General features: G+C 37.4%; 1 long non-coding RNA gene across 1 annotated transcript in view; it reads right to left on the reverse strand.

The window, feature by feature from the left end:
* The window catches only part of LOC110398908, a 57,761-nt gene continuing 32,425 nt past the window's right edge, over positions 484-25,819 (reverse strand). The window contains exons 2-3 of the long non-coding RNA XR_002438737.1: positions 4,727-4,852; positions 484-690 (exon numbers count right to left, since the gene is read on the reverse strand). This is a non-coding gene — a long non-coding RNA (uncharacterized LOC110398908). The remainder of the gene's footprint in view (positions 691-4,726; positions 4,853-25,819) is intronic.

Consider the following 25,819-nt stretch of genomic DNA (forward strand, 5'->3'; position numbering starts at 1 on the left):
AGAAATGTGTTTTGTCATTAATGTAGTTCATCAATCTTTAAAATAATGTCATGGATTTTATTTGGTGAACTAGGGTTAATGACAACTGGAATTATGCATGTATTAAGATGAGTGAAAAGTTCAACATTATTGCATTCTTGACAAACATCTCTTCATAAAACACAGTAAAAACAGTAAATACACTAGCAATCTGTATATCTGTTAAGACATAGATGGGTCTAAGTCAACACAAATCTTTGACTTTAGCAAAATGATGCTAATACATATTAGATGATTATTTAAGTCATTGTTTCTGTTAATTGTGAAGAAATTACTGCAGGCTTATTGTTCTATATCTTTTGTTCTCGTTTCTACAAAAAATGTAAGAACCTGATATTTTTCAGTCTAGTATTATGTATTGTAATGTGCTATTTCTCTAGAATTTTCCACTTTCTCTGTTAAAAAAAAAAAACAAGCATGACTGAAATAACACTGTACCTGAGAGTGAAAGAAGTTCTGCTAAAATACATCCTGACTTCAGCACCAGCTGAGATTACGCATCAATGCTTGGAAGAAATCACTCTTGGCACACTTGTAATATTTGGTGCTAACACCTCAGTTCCTGGGTTAATGTAATTAGAGGGCATACGAGTGGCACAAGCTCTTAGAAGAGAATGCACATGCTGTGAAGACCAGCCTTGAACTTCCTCCCTGAAAAAAAAAAGAGTAGCCTTTTACCCCAAGTTGCATCTCACATTTGACAAACAGCCAGGTGCTCTCCTTCACAATAAGCAGCCAAATTTTATGCTACACGAAACTTTTGTGTTGCCACAATCCCAGAGAAAGAAAGCTGCAATAATTTGTGAGGCCAAAATGTAACTGTTTTCCTAAACAGCAGTGAGGACATAACATTACAGCACTTCTCACAACCTTGCACAAAAATGGAGGCTTCCATCAAACAACATCAAACATCCTCCTTTACTGATCTGATGACTTCCAGTTGACATAGGTAAGACACAGAGCAGACAGCAGAATTTTCTAGAGGCAGAGGAAGGTAGATGACTGAGACAGTCTTGCAGGGAAATCTCAGCTATTTACTAGGACTTCCATGTTCAATACAGGCATTTGTAATCTGGCCACAGAAAGTGAGACAAAAGACCACAAGACTGGGATATTTGTTGACACAAGGGGAACTGCTGTCTGGACTGATAGACAGCAGTCTAGACTAGACAGTCTAGAAACACGAGCTAATGTGTGTTTTCAAAAGATCCTCATATCTCACTGCTTTTTTGGGGTATACTAACATGTAATCATTTACCTTGTGCACAGAAGGAGCATCAAGGTCTCAAAGTACTACAAGAAGGATCCTGGACTGCGCACAAGTCCTCATCTACCTGTCCTCAAATAATTTCCAAAAACCCAGCTAGTTGACGGTTACAGAACTGAAGGATGGCTGATCCTGTTAGAGTTGGTCTACTTTCTCAGAAGTCTTTCCAAGAAATGAGGGTGCAATTGAGGCAAGAGTTAGCATGAACATTACCTCCAGGAGATTTCTGTGCAAGAACCAGACCACTCCAAAGACTCCTGTAGCAATCTTTATCTCCTTCAGGAGATCTGAAATGACCGTGGGAGATCTCAAAATTTCAAGAGGCTCCAAGTTCAACAAGGAATCTAGGACGTTTTACACCCTTGTGATTTTAATTCTTGCTAAAACTGCTCCTGAAAGTTTATTCAAAATGAATACAAAAGCATATTGAAATTTCCTCAGAAGCAGTAAGCCTCTTTCTCTGAAACTGACTGGCAGCATTAGGGGTTTTGGCTGTAAATTCCATTGCAGGAGAGCAGGAATATGAACAAAAAATGTTTTTACTAGCAAAGCTTGACAGATTGATACAAAATCCCTGCCCCATTTGCAGGCCTCATGTTCTCCTTGCTCATGATGCTCTAAGGGAGACTGTCTAACAGGGAACATTTACTCCTGTTAGAAGGACAAGTGAATCATGTTTAAAGCTGTCATAAAATTGCTGCAGCAATTCAGAATTAACCAATCCAGAACTAACCAATTAATAACAAAATAGGTTTTACTGTAGAAAATTTAGAACCATGAATAGCAGCGAATTTTCCTTGAAGTCTGAGCTTTTTCCCACTCGGACAGACAGTTAAGCCACACCTTTTAGGAAGAGCACTTAATTGAATCGCACCACACAGAGAAGATTATGACTTTCTGATTTCTATAGCAACACATGCAACAGTGCTTATTAGTTTTTTATTTTTACTGTTATCAACTTCAGGAAGACCTTTGCAACCAGAGAGATTTATATTTTGAGAAGTCTGGTTAATCATCACAAGGAAAATTATTCACATTTATAGGAGCAACATCAGACTTCATAAGATGCAAAGGCTACTGAAGTCCAAAACACCATATCACATTTACCTATCTTCTCTTTTACTGTAAGGGATTTAATATTATCTTAAATACTATTGTAATGCAAATATCTAACCACACAGGAAGGCTAGCTTACGCTTATAAATATCACCTCCTGAAGGAGCAGCCTGAAGACTTTTACAGAATGTGTCAACTTCTGTGAAGCTGCTGGTTTTTGGGTTTGACCAGTTCTAAAGGTCCTGAGATACTACTTCTGAATCTGTTTTTCATTTTTAAAAGACTGGGAAATGTACACTGATTAAAATCGTCTTATTAAAAAATATGTGGCTTTTTAAAAATACCATTGCTTACAAATTCTCATTACTAACATACGCAGAATAACTCTTTATTATCACATATTTTCACAATGCTTGCTTGCTGATACCTGAAGATTTCTCCAGAATAACCTCTGCTTGTTTGGCAACTCTTAAAATATCTGCTTCTCAAACTTTTCCTTAAATCTTTCCTAATAAAGGGGAAATATATGGTGAGAAGATGGTTCAGATCTCCTCAAACAATTTGAGAGCAAATCTGCAAAAAATTCATTATATTACACTACGTATTTCCTTCCTTTTGTTCATACAGTCCAGTGACATATGCTGAAAAATCTGTATGACATTAAGGCATTCAAGGTCAATTCATGTAAAGTGCATTTTAAGAAATGAATGAATAAACACAAACTGTCTGAGCAACAGTTAAGATTTTAAAAGCACCTAAACATCAGCCTAACATGGATCCCATTTCCTTAATGAAAGAAATGTTAGGCTGAGTGGAGTGCTTTGGAAATCCCACCCCTATTGCCTTACCATGACCATGCAAATTTAGTGGGAGAAACATAAAAAATGCCTATCAAAACCAGAGTAAAAGAATACATTCCATGTTACAGTGATTGAAGGAAAAAGCTTTTTAAGTCTGAAGAGAAATGAATACAAAATAAATTTGGTTAACCAAGTTGGGAGGAGTTTTAGATTTTTGTTTGTTTGTAAATGCTATCATTTTTACATGACAGAATCTGGAGACTATTAGAATTTCTCCTTGGATCCACGCTGAAGGTATTTTTGTAATTTTAAAGCCAAAAATATCCCACTGCCAAGACCTCTTAAAAAAATAAAATAAAAAAGTAAGAAAGAAAAGAAGAAAAGCACCTTCCAAATGGAATTCACAATTCTCATGGGTAGGTGATCATCAGCTCCAATTAGTCTCTGGCAGAGGAGTCTGAGCAAGACTGATAGACTCAATGCATCCAAAAATGTTTAGTCTAGACTAAACCATGCTGGAATTCTCCACAGACTAGACTTCAGCCCTCTGGATCCCAGACAGCCATCTATACTGGCTGCAAATGACAACACAGCCTGGATCCTATTCCAGGCTTCACTCTTCCTATCTAGTCATATTGCTATTCTCCCTCCTGCCTCCCTGGGATCTCTGGGCAACACGCTAAAAAGCTGTTGACTGTTGCAAGTATTTTAAGCGTGGTTAATGAGTGTAGGTAATTCTCCCCCGTAATCATCTGTACAGTAAGCTTGTGCGCCAAGCACACAGTAATAAAACCAGAAAAACATGTTCATCTGCTAGTCAGCAGCCAGAAGCAACTGCTGCCAAAACAAAAAGTCTGGAACTGCTCTTTATAAAATTTTGTCAGCACAATTAATTCTGAAATATGTTCTAAAAATATGGAATATGGCCTATATGTCACGGCTCCTCCTGTGTATTTAACATCTTCTTAAGATGCTCTGAATATAAACTCAGTGCTTTCGTCTACAAACCTAGCTTTCCTGTGCAAAGGATTCAGCCAGTAGTTAAGAATTTCATCCTTTTTCAAATGTAGGAATAAGTGGAGTCTATTAAATAGAAAAGATCCTCCGCAACTGAAGAACTCCTTTGTTGCCATCCTTTCAGTGACACACCTCTTGAGGACGCTGTTCTGACTCCACAGAGTCTAAAAGGAGGGCTTCCCTTCAGCTCTGCAGGACCATGCAGGCTCCTTTTCACTCCCAGTTTAGAACAGCTGTGGCTGGCCTATAAGCCAGGTTAGTCCTCTAGACTCCTCAGAGAACAGCACTACAGTCTGTTATCCCTACTTTCCCTTGGTATCTCAGTGAAGGACTTTGCCTGTTAGCCTGATATCTACCCACAGCAAGAATGAGATAATGCTGGAGTATCATTTCTTTCTATATACTAGAATTTGGCCACTGGCAATAGCAAAAGTGATCTGGCACAAACAGCATACTTCCATTTAAGTCAGGGAGCTGAGCACATTCTTCCAGCAAAGCAACGAAGCGACAATCAAATACGAATTCATGGTAGTGTTTATTTACTCACATTGCTTGAATCGTATCGGACACAGCTCCAAATTTTCCAGTGCATTCCCATATGATCCCAAGTCCACCTTAATGATCACCAAACTTTGCAGAAGTTCAGAGTTTGATTCTGGTCCAGATCTGAAATCTGTGGCAGAAGTCCATCAACACATATTCATAAAAGAAACATCTATATTTACTTATTCCTCCTACCTAATTCTTGCTATTGCAGGCACTTAAAATAAACTTAAGGAATGAAAGAAACAGAAACATAAAGAATTAGACCATCTTGTCATCCATTCCCTGCATTTTTATTATGAAGGGCCATCCTGGCTGACTCTTCAAAAGTTCAAAACAACCTGAAAGAGAGGAGAGGGCAGAGAAAGGACAGCTGGAAGGCAGAAAGGAAGAGAAGCTTCAAAACGCAGCTTTTGGTAAAACTCATATTCAAAACACATCCAAAATGCAAAGGAAGAAAGAACACTTCCCTGTGCTGGTCTAGAGAGAGAAGACTTCTCAGCCAGATATTCAGGCATGCTCAGTTCCATGTAAATACTGGAATGATATCCAGTGGGAGGTGTGGAACAAGGAGCTTTCTAGAAAGCCAGCTGTCTCCACTGAAATGCCTACGTGGAAATCTAACAAGTCATTTGTGAACAAACCCAACACAACAGTATTACAAGAGCTCATTTTGCCCTTTTCACTGAGACCAGCCAGGCAGGCAAAAGAGAACGGACATTTAGATCAGGCTATAGGTTGAGGTACAGGATTAGTTCCAAACAAAGGACTTGGGGAGAACTGAGGAGTCTCAGAGCCAAACCTGCCACCCAAAATACCAAGAGATGAGCTGCTATCAAACTCTAATCTGTACGCTCTCAGGACTCAGAAAATGAATTTTCCTTTAAATTCTAAGAACAACCCAATCTGCTAAATAATCCCAGACTGGTGGCTTACACATCAGCAAGATTGTGCATTTCATAAAATGTGATGGTCAGAACCTGACTGAAAAAAATAGAAAGAAGAAACAATAGAAAACGTCACACAATTTAACAAACAGTAACTATTGCTCAAATATCTAGTAAATGGGATGGCAGTTTTAATAGGAGTAGTATTAGATCAGTGCAGAGTATTTTGGAATTTTATCCTTCACAAGGTAATTAGCATCATATTCACTGGATGCACATAATTCACTGCATTTAAACAAAACCATGAATATCATCAATGATGATTGTCAAAGATTTTACGTAAAAGAAATTAAATGTTACAAAAACTAAGGTATCAGAAGGTTTTTTACAGTCAATATGTTATTCTTATTTATACATGGGTGAAATCTATAAATCCACAGAGTTTTGGAGTAAGACAATGCATATTTTTTCTGATGGAATCCATTTTTTTCTTTAAACTTCACTTTCTTAACAGGTGAGGGTATCTAGCATAAAAAGTATTGACTCAGTATGCTTTGTCTCAAATTGTATGTTTACACCCTGGATATGACCATTTTGAGTTCAATGCTCATATGTCATTCTAAGCTTTTCAAAGTGAGACTCTGATGAATTATAAAATTTGCAGGGAAAACAAGCCTGAATCCAATTTCAGAATGTTGAATGGATGCATTTATTTAGCTTATGGGATGCATTTAACAGCTCACATGAAAAAAAAATGGTACCAGGTGGATGCAGAGGGACCGCAGTTAACTAAGCAGCCATCTCTAATTAGAGTATCATGTTAGTCACCCATCACTACCTCTAGTGAAGCCAGAACAGATGTTCAGAGGAATTCTCCTGGGATTTAGGAGTCCTTGCTGGAAAATAGAAGTACATCTTGAAGCAATCAGGCAAAGGACTGTAACTCTGAGTTAAAGATAACTATTGGCAAATTAAGTGTATTAGTTAAACAGACTTTTTAGTTTGCTTAGACTTATATCTTATCCACTTACCCAGGGCCAGAATAGATCGTTTCTGTAGACCAGCCGTTATCATATTTTTCAGGATAGGCTCTGCCTTCTATTTTTGTACTAGCAGTATTCCCTGGCCTCTGCTCACACCTACCACCCTTGCCACACACAAACAGTCTGTTGCAAGCCTCTAAAAATGTTACCAACATATAATGACTTGCACTGTTGAAAAACAACAATAATAAAAAAAAAAACCAACAACGAAAAAAAGAAGATACTTCCTACATCACTTTCTCTGCAAACCAGCTTTGCCCAACTTCCCATGCTGTTTACTGTGAAGATAATATTATACTTCACATAGCCACCAGAGAAGACTGCACTTCCAAGGAGATAGAAAAGCCATGATGGGGAGGTCAGGGGCCAGCTGGAATTTCCCTATAGCTCTGCAACCTCCCTTCTTCTCCATAACCTTTATTCCTTTGTCCAGGGAGCTCCCCCATTCTTCCTTTCCTAGTTGTTTTGGAAATGCATATACAGACACCCTTAAAATTGGTGTGCAAATTAGTTTATACATAAAAATTATATTGGCATCAATGGTACAGTACTGAAGAAGACACTTCTTTAAACTGTTTTTCATCCACATGTTACTCCTGTGGGGAAACATTCATTAGCTTCCACTATAATGACAACACGGCTCTGTATCAAAGTAGTCAAGTATTCATTCATAGAATGTCTTGTACATTATAGTTCTAGGAATAATAGACATAAGTTTTAGACAATCTTTATAAATACAAAGACCCCATTCAACAACATGCTTAGTCTTGTGGCTGCTGCAACTGGAGCAGGGAATTGAGACTGTCTTCTCAAATGGCTGGGTGGGTGACCTTGGACAGGTTATTAAATTTGCGTACCTCACCTATCTATGAATAGAGGGACTACCACCAAGTTCAAAGGGACCTTTGTGAGACTGCTGCTTAAACATCACATTTAATATTAGTGCTATATGAATTGAAAGGCTAAAAGGAGATCAATTTGCATATCAATCCTCCTGAACTGAATCAGTTCTGAGGATGAACACAACGTTCAAATAAATTAAGAGCTGGAATTTATGTCATCCTGAAAAGCCAAACCAAAATGACAAAAAGCTCTTTTGAAGCCAGAAGGAATTTAGGAAACCAGAAAGGCTACTTCTGTTATGCTTCCAAATCTGTCAAAACCAGGAGCTGTTCAAAATCCCGTTTGCCAGCAATTTCCAGCACGACTTCTCACTGAAGAGACATATGTAAATTTAATCCAGAGCGAATTCCTAAATTATAGCCTTATAAAATATCTGTAACTAGAATAAAAATAGTTGGAAACTTCCCATAAGCTTCAGAATTCCACTTTCCATGGAACAGTGTGAACATCCAGAGCAACATAAACGATTTTTTTGTGGAACATCTATAAACTTAATTTAAGATTTACTGAAACTGGTCACGTATTATTTAGTGAGGTTTCATGATCTGGTGGATCTATGCATTGATGCAAGGAATGACAAGAGTCATATTATCAAACAGTTTTCTGCTTTTAGCATGTATGCACATACATCATCTGCATGTAAGAAACCTCACTGGGACTTATCAGTGGAGAAGTAGAGAAATTATCTAATGATCTTCTCACATTTTTGGATTATCATTTCCTAATGAAGAACCGTTATCTGACTATAACTCTTGGAACATACTGAATGCTAAATGAAAATGTTCATCTAATAGCACTGCTGTCTGCTCTTTGTAAGTAATAGTTTTTTGTGCTGACAATGAGGAAAATGGGGACTATACTATAGGTAGGTTGTTGTTTGTGGGAGTTTTTTTGCACTGAGGATCCTTCAAAATGGTATATTTCTTCAGCTATTTCTCCAAGCTTCATGTAAGCTTTCATTGTTTTAAAAAATGCCACATCCTTTCTTATATTTTCAAAAATTTTAGATTTCTTACACAAAAGAAAACCAGAGTTAAATTGCTACTAGTTTAAAGTTGATTACAAGGACCCTCATTAAGTCCCAAACTGTCCAATTAAGCCAGCGCTTTAAACACTTTATTTTTGACTTCCAGCAGCCTGGCTTTTTAAACAAAAAACTGTGACTTCAGTATGACATTAAAGGATCCATATTTCCATAGACTGAGAATCAAATCAGTAAGCTACTGAAAGTTCTTGTCTAAATATTCAGATCTAATTGCACAGCCATGGCATATCACTGCTTCCTAAAATAGCACATCTAGTCTTATTTTCCGATGCAGAATTCATTAACAATTGATGTGAGGGTTCAGTCCTTGGAAAGGTTAATGGAATTGTTTGCTGGAAAGCAATAGCTGATCAAAGTTGTCTCTACTTCCATTATGATTTCTCATTTCTTTTACTGTTTCCAGTGCTAGTAATTAAAATCAACATTATTCAACAGCATGCACTCAAGAAGAAACAATCTTTTGCAACAGCTGAACAAGGTGCAATCTGACAGTTTTTCTAATGTCTTCTACAAGGTATAAATCAAACAGAGGGAAGAGTGACACCCAACGGATAGCTGTATGAAGGAACAACTGCTCTGGATCACATTACATTTCCTTTCAGTACATTTTGGATAGCTTTTCTTTCTACAATGCCAACTGCAACCAACTGATTTAATAAACATATTAAGTATATATTTGGAAGTCCAGGACATGTTGCAGATCAAACTTTGCTGCTGTATAAAACATTGTAAATTTTATTTCTAATGCAGCTTCCTCCCAGTATTACTGTAAAATCCATTACTAGTACAAGATGATAAAGATACTACAAGAGAAAAGACAACATTTGTTACATGCCTACTAGATATTTTTAATTCACAAGGACACATTAACAAGAGGTCATTTAAAATAAAGCAGCCTACATAGACAGTATCACAGCTTACATTCACTCAGAAAACCTTGATGCAGATTGTCTCAAGAGATATCATCCTCGGCATCATTAACATCTCTGGTGTCAACAGGGGAGATAGTTCAATACACCTATGCTAAGAAAAACTGTGTCTGGAGATGCTCACCACCAACAAAAGAACATGCAGTTCTTTATTTGCACTTTTTAAGACAGACCTTGATGTTAGTCCTTCACATCTTAAAGGCACTTTAAAGCTCAAGCTGATGCTCATAAAACTTGTCAGATTAACATCTTTGAAACCTGGCACCTTCCAACCTGACAGCGCTGGCTTGTGTTGCTGCTGCTACACATTACCGTACACTCCCCATAAGATAATTAACATTACAAGCACAGCCATCTGCCTCTGTTTCTCTCTTCCAACTGCCAACTATGGTGGGTGATTTCCATGAGGTAGACACTCACCTATTAGGAAAAATGGTTTAAGGCTTCAAACAAAAGTCACAAAATCACAAGTATCTATCACTGACTATTATTGCAGATAGAACAACAATATTCATTGCCAGTGAAGGGCTTGAGCTTACCACTGAATTCAGTGACTGTGAACAAGATTCCAAACTTCCTTTCAGTGACCCCATAGTCCTTAACTTTCTTAGTATATTTCAAGTATTTGCAGGGGCCTAAGTTGCTGGGTCATTTTAAGCAGATGGCAGACTCCTGATGATTCTTGTGATGTACAACAAGGCAGTGCATACACATAAATGCAAAATGCTGTGTCTAAACATCATTATTTTGAGTTTATATATAGTTTTGCATTTTGAAGCACATACTTGCATCTCCCTGAATTTATGTCTGATTGAAATGACTAATCCTTTTAATATACAATAATTACTCCATTAGGAGACAAATCTTGACCATGCCATTTTAGCAGCTGAACAGAGCTGCTATTACCTATGTGAGAGGAATCCACGCAGCAGACTTGTCAGAGATGGTGCACATCTTAATCTTAAGACTGTTAAGGCAGAGAAAAATCACCTCTCCTTATGATAAACTACTCCAACAGTTACCAAGACAGATCAGTAAGGACAGCAAACTATCGGTGCACAAGAAGTAGCAGGACTCACTCACTTCCTTCTCTAATAGACTATTTCATTATTACCTATATAAACCTGACAGAAAGGGCCCTGTAACCTTTGCTTCATGCCAGCAGGATTTTCTGTTTCTCTTTGATGCTGTGGAAACGCCAAACTCCTTGGAAGCCTATAGCCTAGCATCTCATTCAATGTATCGAAATACAAAGCTCCCTTCTGTATAAGTACCATCTGCCATGCATATGGATACTTGACATATGGTGTCTCTAAAAATTAGCACCAGATTCCATGCAGTAAACATTCTCAGATGCAGAAGCCTGAGATGCTACCATGACAAATGCGAAAGAAACAAACGAAGAAGCCCACTGATACTGCTTCGTAAATAAACACAGTGAAGCAACATACAAAATAGCCTTCAACTACTATGGACCAGTGTAGTGATACCATTAAAAAACAGCTTTGCAACTGTACACACTGTTTGTTAACATATCGCTAACTGCTTATCACATGGGTGCCAATGGAAAATACTGACACCATTTTTTAATGTTATTTGCACTTCAGAAATATAAATATCAGTTCACTTATAAATTGGCTGATAATAAGAAATGAGATTTCTGAGCACCATGCATTTCACTTTATATTTTTTAATTAAAAAGTAAAGCTTTCTGTTTCCTCTATTCTGTTTTAATCTCTTCTGTGTTCACAGGGTTCTCCAGCATGGAAAAGGCCAGAGAAAATATAATTTCATTCTATATTCATTCTCCCGAGCATTTTACAGAATGGGGCAGAAAAAGATTGAAACAGTTATTCCCAATGATGTAATATTCCTGTGCTCATTGATGAGTATCTGAAGAAACTAATCCTTTAGGAGGAAAAATTAATTTTTTCTTGCTAAACTTAAGTGGTTATTCTTTTGAGGACTATGGGAGTCACCATGTAAAATGAGATTTTTCACGCTGATTTTGCTTCATTTAAAGAAAAGACTGCAAAGTACTTAATCTCTGTTGGACTAAATAACCTCATTATTGGCATGATTTCCCATGTTCATCAGCAAGCTTCTTAAACAATGTCTACCACTTAATGCTAGCCCTTGCAAAATTGCCATGCTCTGGCTAAGCACTAACCCCGTTTGCTCATATGCTTTTGCTTTAGCCTTGAAGACCATGCCCAATTACTTGCTAAGGAGCAAGAAATACCTGCCATGCTTTGTTTCCTAATGACTCAAAATTTATTTCACACATTGTGAGCTTACCATATGGATTCCCTGCAGGAAAAGGATTTAATTTACAACAAGCCAGTGGAGATGAAATCAGGATTCTCATTATTCCTTTGATGCAAAAAGCGAGAAAAAGGCATCCGTGCTGGATGCGTTTATGGCTCAGAAATGGTTTCTATAGACAAGTCACTTCTAATAGTGAATCCCTAATTTCTCCTGTGTTCCAGTAAAGGGCCTGAGATTAATTGACAATGCTTAGCCTCTACTAATTTAATCTGATTAATATCAGTCCCTCCTTATTCCTAAGAGAACTCAAGCACATGTTAAACTTCCAGTACTTTTTTTTTTTAACCTAAACAGAAGACTCATAAATGTGCATTATTTTTAATCCTGTTTCCAGAAGAAATACCACTTGTGGTCATGCTCCTTGTCTGACTATACTCCTGTTCCCATTCTTCTTTTGAATTGGTTGGTTCATCTTAATCAAATGTAGGGGGTTGGCTGTCATTCGGTTTCTTACAAGCTGAGATAATCACATTGAATGCAAAACAAATGGTGTATCCAGCTTCCAGCTCCATATTAACTCTGCAATGCCATTACTTTCACAGTATCCCCACAAGCATAACAACTAAGTTTTCTGTTGGGTTGGAGAGATATACCTGTCTGAAACTTCCAGAGGGTAACCCATAGGAAAACTAACAAACCTGGCCATACTCTTTCTACTTAAATGGCATGAATATAACAACTTTTGTCTGAACCTGAGATACCTTAAAGGCTGAGATAGGTGCAGTTGCATTTCACATCTCATATTCTAAAGCTGATCTTCACTTTAAATGAAGCTCTTCAATGATTTTTTTTTTTTAAGTATAACAACTTAGGGCTTTCTGACTAGTTTCCTTCAAAGGCTGACAGACTTGCCTACAACAAATGAACTTGACAATTTTTCATCATCTTTTTCATTTATATTTTAATATTTCTGAAGTAGATTATGCAAAACAAGCATAAAAAAAAACCAAAAAAATCCAAACACCAAAACCATTGTGATCTGCTTCTCCGTGTAAACGCGGTTAACTGTGTAATCACCTGAGATAGCGACTGTAGCACAGCAATTGGAATTACTGAAGAAAAAAAAACGAACCAACCAAAATTGTGTAACAGTTAAAGAAGAAAGGGAGAGGATTCATATGTATGCCATTGCAGTTGCCAACCAAATATGAGAGTACTGTGCTAGACTGTGGTGAGACAAAAAAGTGCAACCAGAACTTCTCCATTTCACTCTACATTTACACCAGTGTTATCTGTTAACTGCTATACTTAACGAATATGATAGAGCTGTACAATATGGGACCCCGCCCTGCCAGGTTACAATTCACAGGAGTTCGATATGAAGCAGCACTAACCAAAGCATTAGTAAAAGAGCTTGTTCTCTATTTATACAGCTCTTCATTTATTTCAGGGGAAGGACTTCTGATTTCTAAGAAAGAGAAGAATCAGGTTTAATCTGTTTGATTTGCTGTTATAAACGCTGGCAGACAGAAATACTAGTGTACCTGCAGAAGCACTCATCTCCCTAAAACTGAGATATTTCCAAGCCATTGTGTTCATTCAGAAGATATTCTGAATGTTCCCATTCAAAACCCAAAAGACAGGCAAATATATTCCATAATTGTAAAATGCAGAAGCTTCAGTACTAAGGCAGATTGGAAACATTTACAAATGAAACCAATTCTGCTCAGGTTTGCTAGACATACCTCCACACTGCTACCCTTTCCAAGAACTTCAACAGATGGCACTGGAAGGAGATGAAGGAAAAAACGTTGACCAATTTCAGAAAGCAATAAAACAAGCTTAATTTTAATCATGTAATACCTAGAAAATATGCTATATATACTTGTATTTGATAGGGACAGCCATGGTAGTTACATGTATGCTAATACTTATCCAAATGTGGAACTGCCATCCTGACTACTGTTGCTTTTGAGAAAAAGGGTCAAGAACATCAGCGTAGACAAAAACACCATCTCAGCTCATCTGCCTTAATAAACTATTGCTGTACTTATCTGCATGGAGTTGAGAGTTTCTAGGCTTAATGAATCCATACAAACATACAATAACAATTAAAACAATTCTCCTTCTGCTTCTCCTGATAATTACATAAGAAAGCAGCCAGCACATTGCATTGCATCTTATTCCAGAAGAACTTCTGTCTCACAAAATATAGGGATCCACAATGCACTTCTCCTCTAACAAAACAGTAGAGTAGAAAAGATTATCAGAACATCGCCTTTCAGCTTCTTTTCCTATAAATGGAAAACAGTATTCCTGCACATTTCTTGGGTATGTTAGACAGTGAAAAAAGAAAAAAGATACACAACCTACACTCATGTTACACATGTAAGTCTGCAGCTCCCTATTCTCCTCCACAGATGGACGTGTCTGTACTTTTGTTAGAATTCTTCCCCTCACAGCTTGGAGGGGGAAATTCAAGTTCAAAAAAAATGAACCAGTTCCGGATTTCTAGTTCTGAAACTAACAAAGTGACACTTGTTTTTGACTTCTAAAAAAAAAAATGAATTCATTGCTGTTAATTTAATGTACACATAACATTAAGTATATTCTCTCATCTGAAAAAATTGATAAACAGGTAAGTTCTTAATTGAAAAAAAATCTAATATTTAAAAGCAAACTATGTCCTCTAAAACAATTTCGTCTTTTTTTGTTGCTGCTGTTGAAGATCAGATTATTTACAGACTGTGTATGTATAACAAATAAAGCAAAAATAACAGCCTTTTCAGTGTAACCTGATCTGGAAGTTTGAACAGTTTAAGCTAAATCAGTAATGTTTCCTAGAGATTAAAAATGTCATTTTAATCAAATTGCAGAAAATCAAGTATACAAACATACTCTCATTTTTTTCTGCTTTAGTCTTGAAAACATTTGTGCATTTATACGTAAGGACAATCCACTCAGTTCAAGCCATCAACCTGTGCAGGAGTCAGGAAGTGCTCCATAAGACTGTAAATGGTAATTTAAAAGAACATCTTTGGGGCAATTAGATTGTGGAAAAACATCTCTGTGAATTATGTGACATGCAGGAATCATGATCAAGCAGTGCAAAGCCCAAGTCTGTACATGCCTCTAAACAAAGGATTTGTCTGTGGTGCGAGTGAGTCTCTACAAATAAGATTTAGCTGTGATAAATACGTGGAGTTCAGTTGCTTATATTGGGTTGTCCAGCCTTTAATCGTCTGGAAATATACAAACCAGTTTTGCAAGATCAGATTTCAAAGTGAAAATTCCAGTACTGGTTTTGTTTCAGCCTGGCTGGAAACCTCTCCAGCACAGATTCTTTCATTCTACATTAATAGTCTGAGTTTCAGCTGAAATCTGGAATTTTAAAAGCATATTTTAAACTACTGATTTAAAATCATACAGCACTTGGATTTGGGTGTGATTTGAGTGGCAACAAGATACACACAAAATGAAGAACTTTTTCCTGTCCCTATGTCTTTCCTTTCAAGCTATGCTTCAAGACTGAAGCATTTCTTTATCTTAATGCTGCTAGTTCCCACCATAAATACTTTCAACACTCTGGAAATAATCAGATCCAAAGATCTTCCAGCAGAATAGAATTCTCTGAATGCAGGTCTAGTATAAATTGAGAGTATTCAATGTCAAACTTCTTCAGCTATCCTTAACTGTGAACATAAAAACTCTGCAAAAAAGGATTCTACCGGGTCAGAAGAAAGGATTTGCAAATAATATGCTCTCACATTAAAATATTTAATTCCAATAATATACTTACTGTACATCCTCTGTAGACTATAGACTGGTCAAACTGTAAGCCCTCGTGGTCCTTATCTTCTGCTTAGATGCAGAGTTTCTTGTGAAGTGATTTCTAGTCAACAGAAGAAGTACTGTATACAAGCTGATGTGAGAAATGTGATGAAGTGAAGGAGCTATTTACATACATCTTGTAAGCCCTTTTTGGTATTAGGTACTTTCTGTATAGAAGTGGAGTTCACTGTGAAATAGGGTATTTCCTTTCACTTCCAGACACAAATCTGTCCTTACACTTTCTCTTTACCATTCTCACATCCATTTGTGGAATGATAAGGAGCCTTCCAACTTCAAAGCGTACGCATATCTCCTTTGGCCCTACAAACTCCTTCCTCTGCCTCCTGAGCTAGCAGGAAGGTTGCAGGCACTGAACAGTGCTGGGATTTAGAACTACATATACAGAGATAAGCTCAATCTATTCCAAAGATAAAGCACTGGTTTCCAAGAGAGTCCATTGTCTCAGTATCACAGTTTTAAATCTCTGAAAGTGAAGATCTTTTTAGAAGATCTGGTAGAGACTGTGCAGGCATATTCCTATGGTTTTAATCTACGATTTCATTTTAGTTTAATTTTATTCTTGCTGATACTTTAAGACTGCAAGAACAAAGGAATATTAGGCTATCAACCAATAATTATTTTGAACTAGTTTAATTCTACAATGAAGACTTTGAAGGAATTATTCTTCATTATAAACTTTGTGTATGCAAAATTAGTTAAGGATACTTATTGAAAATAATAACCTTTACTTCAGGTAATGTGTGTCAATGAAAAATACACCAATGAAAAAACTTATAAAGAAAGAGAAACTCAAAAATAATTGGCTTTGCTTTTAGAATTACCAAGTTAACTTAGTGGGCAAATCAGGAGACATAAAAGATTTTTTTTTTAATTGTCAAATGCACAGAGCACCACTAGCTGCAAAACTGACTTACCGACGCACAGCTCAACCAGGCAGTTTTGCCTGTTCAATGCCTTCCACCAAGAGCAATGGCTTCGCTTAGAGCTAGCAAAGCGTCTGAGCCCACATCTCATCCATTGTTATTGCAGTCATTTAAAAACAATAGGGCATTAGAAAATCAATGAGAGTGAGAATTCAGTTGATACTACAGATGCCAAATGCCTACTATCAAGCTCAAAGATTTTTATATTTCAGGTATGCAAGCCTAGCTACTGGGTAGCTAGTACTGGTACTTATTTACAATCACCGCTGGATTCAGGGTCATATGCAGGATACATTTCAAGGCCTAATACATATCTTCTAGGAAGATCTTATTGGTCTTCTATGTAGATCTGCATCACCTATCACATTTTGGCCTCTATTAAGCATGTTTTCAACACACAACAGAAATGCTACCAAAGAATGGCAGTCATTTTTAAAAGGTGAGGATTTTTGTTCGTATTGTTCCCTAGTAGAAAGATTATGATTGACTTACTGTAATTGACAGCACTGAAACAGACACGGGGCGGGGAGGAAACACCACCACTGTATGAGATACTTAGCAGGGAATTTTCAGCTATTGTACATTTCTGAAACACTCTTCCCAGTGGTCATTTCATGCTGACTTATACTACAATGCAACATTTCATGTTGGCTTATACTACATTGCAAGAGCAGAAAAGTCTCAAATCTAAACCTTCTACAACATTTTTTCCTCCCCAGGGCTGTGTCTGACACTGCTGAGACAGGACGAAAAATTAATTAGAGGTGACACTTTATTGCATTGGATAATGAAACTAAATTGTCTCCTAAAGTTATACCTCAGAGGGATTAACGTCAGGGCACTTACTTCACCTATTTTTCTCATCTATTAGAGACTGCAAGCTTGGGTATGATTTCAACACTGAGCATTATAATAATGAATTTATATTGCAGAAGGAGAGCCATTGATTTGATATGGTAATAATGCTTATTCTTCATTGGAATAGTCAGCTTATCAAAGGAATTTCTGGTTATGTTCCTAGTGTTCAGAGGTCACATAGTGTTAAGATAGCTACATTATTTTTCCTTTATAGTTTCAACCACCTAACAACACGGACATGGCCAGTCTGATATGATTAATAATTAGTCAGTTTTGACTAGCCAATGAACAAATTTAGGATAAACACATTTACCTAAGCATTTTAGGGTACACTTAGAGATAAACAGAATCCCAGACCATGCCTTTTTCATGGTCCATGAAAAAGAGGTAAATAGGAAAATAGAGTACTTTTTGTCTCCAACACCAAAAAAAATCCAGCAGCAACCAAAGATGTCCTGCAACACAGGATCCAAATATTCTCTTTACTGCAGAGATATGAATTACTAGTCTTTACCGACCAGGCAAAACTGTCCATTTCAACACAACAGCTAAAATCATACTGCACCTTCGGAAAAAATTGTTTCAGTTCTACAGACTAACTGGCCAGCTCCTTTCATCTCTGACCCAGAAGGCACAATTCCACGATGTGGTAGCTTACAGAAAAAACTGCAGAAGCAATAAATCAATCCATCAGAATTCCAGGAAAACATTTTACTCAGTAAATAGCACCTTTTGCAAGCCTTCATTTAAATTATGAGGTTATACTCTTTGAATATACATAGCACATACAAGTTATGTGTGCATGTACCAAGAAAGGTATGTGGAGGAACTTGGCAAATGGCACAAAAAAATGTGGCTGACATAACTACTGAACAAAGCCATCTTAAAATAATCTTAGCAGCATAGTGCATAGAATACTTCCAGTGTCTTCTCTGCATAACCCTTCCACCTTCTCATCTATTGGAGACTTTTTGCATATTTGACAGTAGAGGAAAGAATGAATAGGAGTTAATGCAGGTCTTGTATTCAGCTGTCTTGGCAGTCACAGCAAAAACCCAAGCCTTCAAGAAACGTTCCGCAGTTAGCATTTGAGGACCCCTATTTGTCTGTAAAGTATGAGAAGATGGACTATATAATAATCACAAAGTCTGTTTAACAAATCTATTCCTGCAAATGTGATCAAAGTAGCAAAGCAAAAGTAATGAATTAACATTTTAAATTAATATTTTTAGAATATGAAATAATTTTCCCAGATTTTTTTCTACTGTCATTTACAATTTCCTATCAGTCACATTTTAAATATGTTTTGTTCAAGACTGCAAGGTTCCAGGAAAAATTTGGAGTACTCGGGATCAAGTGCGAGAAAGGAAAAAAAGTGAATGCTCATTTAAAGGATTGTTAATGAGATTACATTAAATCCTCCCTAAATATTCCATTAGGCTGGATTTCATTATTTTAAAAATAATATTATGCTATTATCATTTATTGTGTAACCTCCTGAAAAAGCCTTGCCTAAAGGCATGACACGGCTCTGGAGTTTTTCTCTGGTCAGGACTGCTACAGCAATTAAACATAATCTTTCCCTTGTGCTTCAGAGAAGATCTGACCCAACCTTCTCAACTCATACAAACTTCAAAAGGAAGCTTTCACTCCCACATGATTTCACAGCTATAAAGTAACAAAATCACCAGCATAAATTTGACTGGCGGTTAAAAAATTGTCTCTGTTAAGCAATGGGGCCCTTTAGATCAACTTGTTAGCAGGTCTATCCACTCACAAGTAAGCACTCAGCACTGTGGGTGAAATTTTCCACAGGAATACAGGTATTGTTTGCTCATGGCAGTGAAAGGAGACTAATGCACATCTTACTTGGTGCCTGGCAGCTGCTAGAAAGCACAAAAGTATCAGCTCTCACTGATGCACATAGTTAGAAAATGCAGAAGGAAATGTAAATAAACCATCTGTGAAAAACTACCCTAAACAGAGCATTATTTTATTTTATTTTATTTTATTTTTTGTGCAGAAACTGGTGCCAATCCACAAGAGTTCCCCTTTCAGCAGTTGCCAGGATAAATTTCCCCTTTGGGCAGACAGTCTGAAATCTGAGCCCATCATGAATGAGAATGTGCGGCTTTACTTGAGCACACACTGAAAATAAAAACAGAATTCTGTCCAGGGAAATTAATCATTCTCAGCACCTTTGCAGATACAGTCTATCCCTTTAGCACTGACCTACATACTGTACAGGCTACGTTTCAAAACAATCTGACATTTAAATCAAAACTGCCCAACTTCCCACTCCCTCCCTTCCTTCCCAATGCATGAATGACCCATTGCCCTTCGAACAATGTTACTTAGCGGTGCTCCAGGACACACAGTCTCCTCTGGATTTTTTCACCACAGTTAGGATTGTCTTGAACTGGAAACTGTAGCTACCCAGCGTGATACACAAATACTGTGTCTAGAAGCAAACAGAGAAGGTGACAATGGTGGGTGACGCTCTTCTACTTGAGAGGGAGTATTCTAAATAACGCAGTTACAGTAGGAACTGTCATTCTGGAACTCAAAGGCAGACTTCTCAAGCTGTGATTTTCCCCACAGCTTAAAGAAAATGAGGCACCTACAAGCCAGCTCAGCAACTTCACAGAATTCCCAGCTAGGGAAAGGTGTTACTAGCACTACACAACAAGCATGCTGCAGCACTCCTCAGGTCGGTAAGGAATGACAAGCTAGACTACGTTTGCTCTGCTTTATGCCACCCACACCTAAACCTTTCCGTTTTTTTTTACTGGGAAAGTTGGCTCTGATAGTGCTGTACATTTCCTTCTGCAGACTTGGTCCTTACCCTCCACAGAAGCATCAGATGAGAGGATTCTTTAGACCCACTCAGTTTCAGATACGTACCTTGCATTGCTATTTCAGCGGCATTACTACAGTGATTAGGTCACGCTAGCAGATGAAACACTGTGTCCCGACAGTGCTTACAATGAAGCATCACCAGCACAATGCAGACATTCGAGCTCTGCATGCATCAACAACAAAACAAATCCTGATAAATTCTTACATTCTTGAAACGCACCTTCGCAGCAGAAGTGGCCATAACTGGAACCCTTGTATATATGGGCAGTTTAAGCCCAGGCACACATTTTCTTGTCTGGGTTTCTTCTTAGCTTTTAGCCAAATCTTGCGCTCTCTAAATATTCAAAAATTATTGAGACTTTTTGGTGTGTATGAAGAAACTACTGTTGGAACACCAAATACTTCCTTGCCTTCTGGCCAAGCAGAATTATTCTGCTAGCCATTTCATAAATAAACAAATAGAATTCTACCATAACTCTTATTTCTTTTCAGAAACACTGAACCCCAAGCCAGGCACAGATGTTACTAAAAGACAGTTAATTTCAGTAGAGGTCTTACGACAGGATGTGTTGCACCTTTTCTGAAATCCCAGTTTCTACTAATTTCAATTTAACTTATGCTAGGGACATTAACTTTATATATATATATATATATATGCATATATATATATATATTTATCCAAACAAAAACAACAAAGAACCCAACAACCTTGCAAATGGAAAGTTATGTAATAACAAAACGCACTAGCAGAGCATCACAGCATATGCTATACTTTACAAAATATTCACTTGGCAATATACTTTGCTGAACAGCTGAACAATCAACCACAAAATTGCCATTAATATCTGATGAATGTGCACTAACCAAACTCAATTCTGACAAACAGAACCACAGACTCACTGGAGTTGAAATGGACCAGCGAAGATCATTCAGTTAGACCTCTTTGTTCAAACTAGGATCAGTTAGAGCATGTAGCTCAGCACTGCATGCAGTTCAGTTTGAAATTATCTCCAAGGAGGGAGACTCCAGAAACTCCTTAAGCAACCCAGTGTGAGAATGTTCAACTACTCTCACAATCATTTTTAATTTTTGTTTCAATAGAATTTTCTGTATTTTAATTTGTGTTTCCCTCAACTTGTTGAAGCTCTTCCTAATGCAGCCAACAACACTACTGGCCACTCCCTGCTGTAAGTGGGCATCGCTGGCTTATGCTCAACTTGTTTTCATTACAAATTACCATGGTGATCAATGGAAGATATTAGGAAGGCTCTATTAAAATGTCTTCTGTTTATTTTCTCTTGGAATTTATCACTGTGACTTGGAATTATCCCTATTTCAGGGGGAACACCACTGAAAGCTTGAGACCTTCATGGCAAGACCCAAACTGGAATCTCAAAAGCAGATATCCAAAAACAAGTTGCTCTTTCTAAACAAAAACAAAACAAAACAAAAGTATGATTACTCTTTAATTTCATTGTTATAGCCTAAGAAGTATAATCATCACAGTACTGAAACAAGCTTCACAGAGAGGAAGCGAGGTACAAAGTCAAGTGGGGTTTCCATCATCTTTTCAAAATCATTCTGGTCGCATAAGACAATAACCATGGAGCATATGTTTATTATTAAAAGATGAATATGGTTACCTTTTAACCAGACAAAAATTGCACAAGTACAAGCATTCCAGTACTCAAGAATTAACTGCATAGTCACTTCTGCAGCTTGTGGTATGTTGCAGTTATCTTAGTAAAGTTCTGTAGGTGTAGAGAAATTAGGTCTGCACACTGGGCTCTGTCAGTTGCAGATGTATTATGGTGGTGTGCACACATTCATGAATTTTGGTTTGCTAAAATTGTGCTATTCCAGCAAAAGCTTGGTCTTAAATACCTCTAATTACCAATACCAGTCTCTGTGGAGGAATACCGCAATATATTTCACCCACACCTCAGATAGAGACTACACCATCTCTCTTCTGTGCACAGCTTCACCTTTGTGCCTGAAAAGCAAAGGGGGGAATAAGTCCATAGCCATGTACCGCTCACCACCCAGACATTTTCCCTCCATCCCTTGGGGAGTAGCCACCACATGAACCTATCTCCCCAGTCAAGTGTTTGGGGGTTTCTGGGAACAAAGCCATCCACACATTTGGCACCTGCATGGGTGGGCTAAGGAAGAAATACCCCACGCCTTTTTTTCCTGCTTAGTACTGTTCCTCAAGCAGTCTTAATTTACCTAACACCACGTTACTGCTACAATGGCTTCTGGAATGAATTTCAGATGAGCCGAAGGTTTTCTGCATGGTGACTCCCATCACTTCAGCACGAGCTTTTGTTCAACTGGACCAAATAACAGACTCAGGCTAATGCTTAAAACAATGGTGTTTCACCTAACTGCTTTCATGCAGTTTCTTTGAGAATAGGGGCTGTGCAGAAAACTCTGCTAAGTAGCACAAAACTACTGAAAAACAACCCACAAGTTTTCCACTAAAATTAAAGTAAACATCATTAAGAAAATATTTTCTAATGAACAGTAATATGTAGAAGATAATGGGCATAGGCCAAGGTTAATCAGGTTAACAGGCTAATGATTTAGAGAATGACAAGTGTCAGCCTATTTAGTTGTGGGCTTTTTTTTTTTCAGTTTTTTCAAACTAATGCATAAAATGGTTACTAACTTAAAAAGCAAAAACTATTCCTTAAGCATTTTTTACCAGTAACAGTGAGGCACAACAAGGCTCAGTAATTTGTCATCCAAATCAATAAGTAACAAGACCAGCAGCTCTGCTTATACCCACATACAGGGATATATCACCACATGTGAACAATTTTTTTTCCCCCTCATCCTTAGGAGTCTCTTATGAACAATCAGACAGTAAAAATTTATACAATAATATTTTATCATATGCCCACATGCAATGTGGAACAAATATCATCCTAGTAACAAGAAAAGTACAAAATTAGTAGGGACAAAGGCACAGTCCTGGCAAATCACTCCTTTCAAACAGTTAACTGCAAAATACATAAAACTGAAGCGCATAAAAATGGCATGTAGCAAACAGTAAAACATAATGGAAGTTTAACTGTTAAATGAATAATAACCCTAGCCAATGTGGCTATGATTTCATGCTTTTCCACTGTAAAAAAGAGGAATATGTCCACATTTCATAACTCCAGAGGGAATGAGTTCCACATTTTCTGGATTGTCCAGAGTAGGAAGCAAGTCACCCCTTCACTTGAGGCACTCATCACTGCAAGGAAAAGCCACAGTGTGCCACAGCTGCAGCCTACCAGACTGTTTAAGATAGTGGCATTTGAGAAACTGGAAAAAGTCATGCCATGCCACGATGCCAGGGCTAATGAGGAGCATCTCTTCCAAAGCACTTGTGCAGAAGTTGAATACAGCACTGAGTACTGTGACATAAATTGTGGTTCTGCTTTTGGTTTTCCAGAAGCACCAGATTAAGCAACTCAAATTACCATGGTTCAGATCCTCTCTTCTTTCTTTCTTATATATATATATTTTTTTTTGCAGCCTTTTCACAATGTCAATTCAGCTACTAAGCAACCGTAAGTTAAATCTGACCAAGGAGTTGGTCCAACTAAAGTATTTCCCATGGATTTCTGTGAGGGAAAAGGAGGAGATCGCAGGGACAGGAATGAGCAGGCACAGTAATCCGAATACCTGGGGACACTCTCAAATATTTGCATGGCCTTAATGATACAGGGCTTGCTCAGAACTAACAGGCAATGCCATGTTTGGCTCTGGAGGCATAGAGCTATATCAACACAGCGCTGCAGGGACCCACATGCCCAAAAACAGCTTCCCTCCTTTCTGCTTTTTCACAGTTCATCATAGAAATCTTCTACACTGGGAGCGAGCAATAACCAGCTCTCATGTCCCATTAAGCAGACAAAAAGGTGTATCAATGAAACTAATACCTGAGAAGGTTGGCGCTACAATACAGCTTAGTATCCTCCCAGCTCTTTTCGTATGGATGACACAGGATTTGGTTTAAATTACTAACCAATGTCATTATTCAGAGAATTTGGAGTCTCTGCCAATTGCTCTAGTCACCCAGACTCTCCCCCTTGGCTATAATTTTATCATCCCTCCTTTTATTACACCACTGCTTTTGAATTTACTATGGAAGAATAACTATTCATCTAACTTGTAGAGATAACTGCTAAAAGGTGAAATTTACTTTACCCCAGGAGACAGCATCCTTTCTTGTCCCACAAAAGGAAAACATTAACTGAAGTCCTAGCAGTCAGACTAAGAGTGATATTTTGGAAAGCACTTTAATTCCTTTTATTTAACTACTCTCAAAAAAATGTGTGGTGCACTCCATCTGCAGTCCCACAAGAACCCAGTTCATTTGTTGCCCTCTCCAGATTTAGCAGAATGAAGAACATCTCTGAGAGCACAGTATTTTCCTGATATAAATGAGTGAAAATGCTATTGTGTAGACCTAGTGTATATCACAGATGCCTGAACAGCACAGTGAACATTTTAGTGAGCCACACTACTATACCTTAATAATAGGATCTGCTGCAAAAATTGCTCTTGGTTATTTAGTGACCAAGCAGATAAAGCCTGAAAAGCATACGACATGCTATGCGTAACATGTGTTCCATTAAATAACTTAGGATGAAAGCATAATAAAATAAAATTTCTATAAAACTTTATGATTTTAATAGTTTCACTTGCTAAGTTCAGTTTTCTGGAGACTTGGCAGGCTTTCCTGGAATACAGACTGTGACATCTGAAACCTCTTTTGTTCCTTTTTTTTTTTAAAAAAAAAAAAACCAAAAAAACATAGCTATTTGCAATCATTAATGAATAGTGGCAAAATATGACATTTAAAATTAACCCTGAAATCCTGGGACTGTCTCATCAAAAAAAACCAAAAAAAAACAACAAAGCAGATTGCTTCAGTCTTCCAGCCAGAGTATTGTTTAATCTTATTTTAATAACTAGACTTCACTGTCGTAACATATTATGTTATATTAACCTGAAAAGAGCACAATGGAAAGGATTTTTACAGCAATATTTCACAGGAGTTTTGTATGGGCTGTAAAGTGTTCTTGATATCTATGTCAAAACATTTGTGTTGGTGTTTTCATTCTACTAGTATCTGCACTAATATCTTTCATTAATTACAATTTTTCTGCTTATTGCAAAGAGTCCAAACTTAGAGCATTTAGATTAAAAAGAAAAAAAAAAGCACTTCTACTTTTTTTTTTCCTCCAGCAGTTCAGATGTCTGGAATGAATGCACATTCTAACACTTTTGAAAGGAGATTCTGCCTCATATAATAGCTAAAGGAATGTTCCACTGTCATTGCAGGGGAGGATGCAGATAGCTCTACTGCATTTAAAAAAGAACTCAAAAACTGCAGCTCTGCATTGTTTTTGATGAAATCACCTAAAAATCTCAAGTCTTCTGCACATGTTCTACTCTGCCAGCAATATAGCTCTACCTAAATTGCCTGTAGCAGAACTTCCCAGCAGCAAAGAAACCAAATATTAAATGG

Source organism: Numida meleagris, chromosome 4, assembly GCF_002078875.1.
Source record: "Numida meleagris isolate 19003 breed g44 Domestic line chromosome 4, NumMel1.0, whole genome shotgun sequence".
NCBI classification, from domain to species: Eukaryota; Metazoa; Chordata; class Aves; order Galliformes; family Numididae; genus Numida; species Numida meleagris.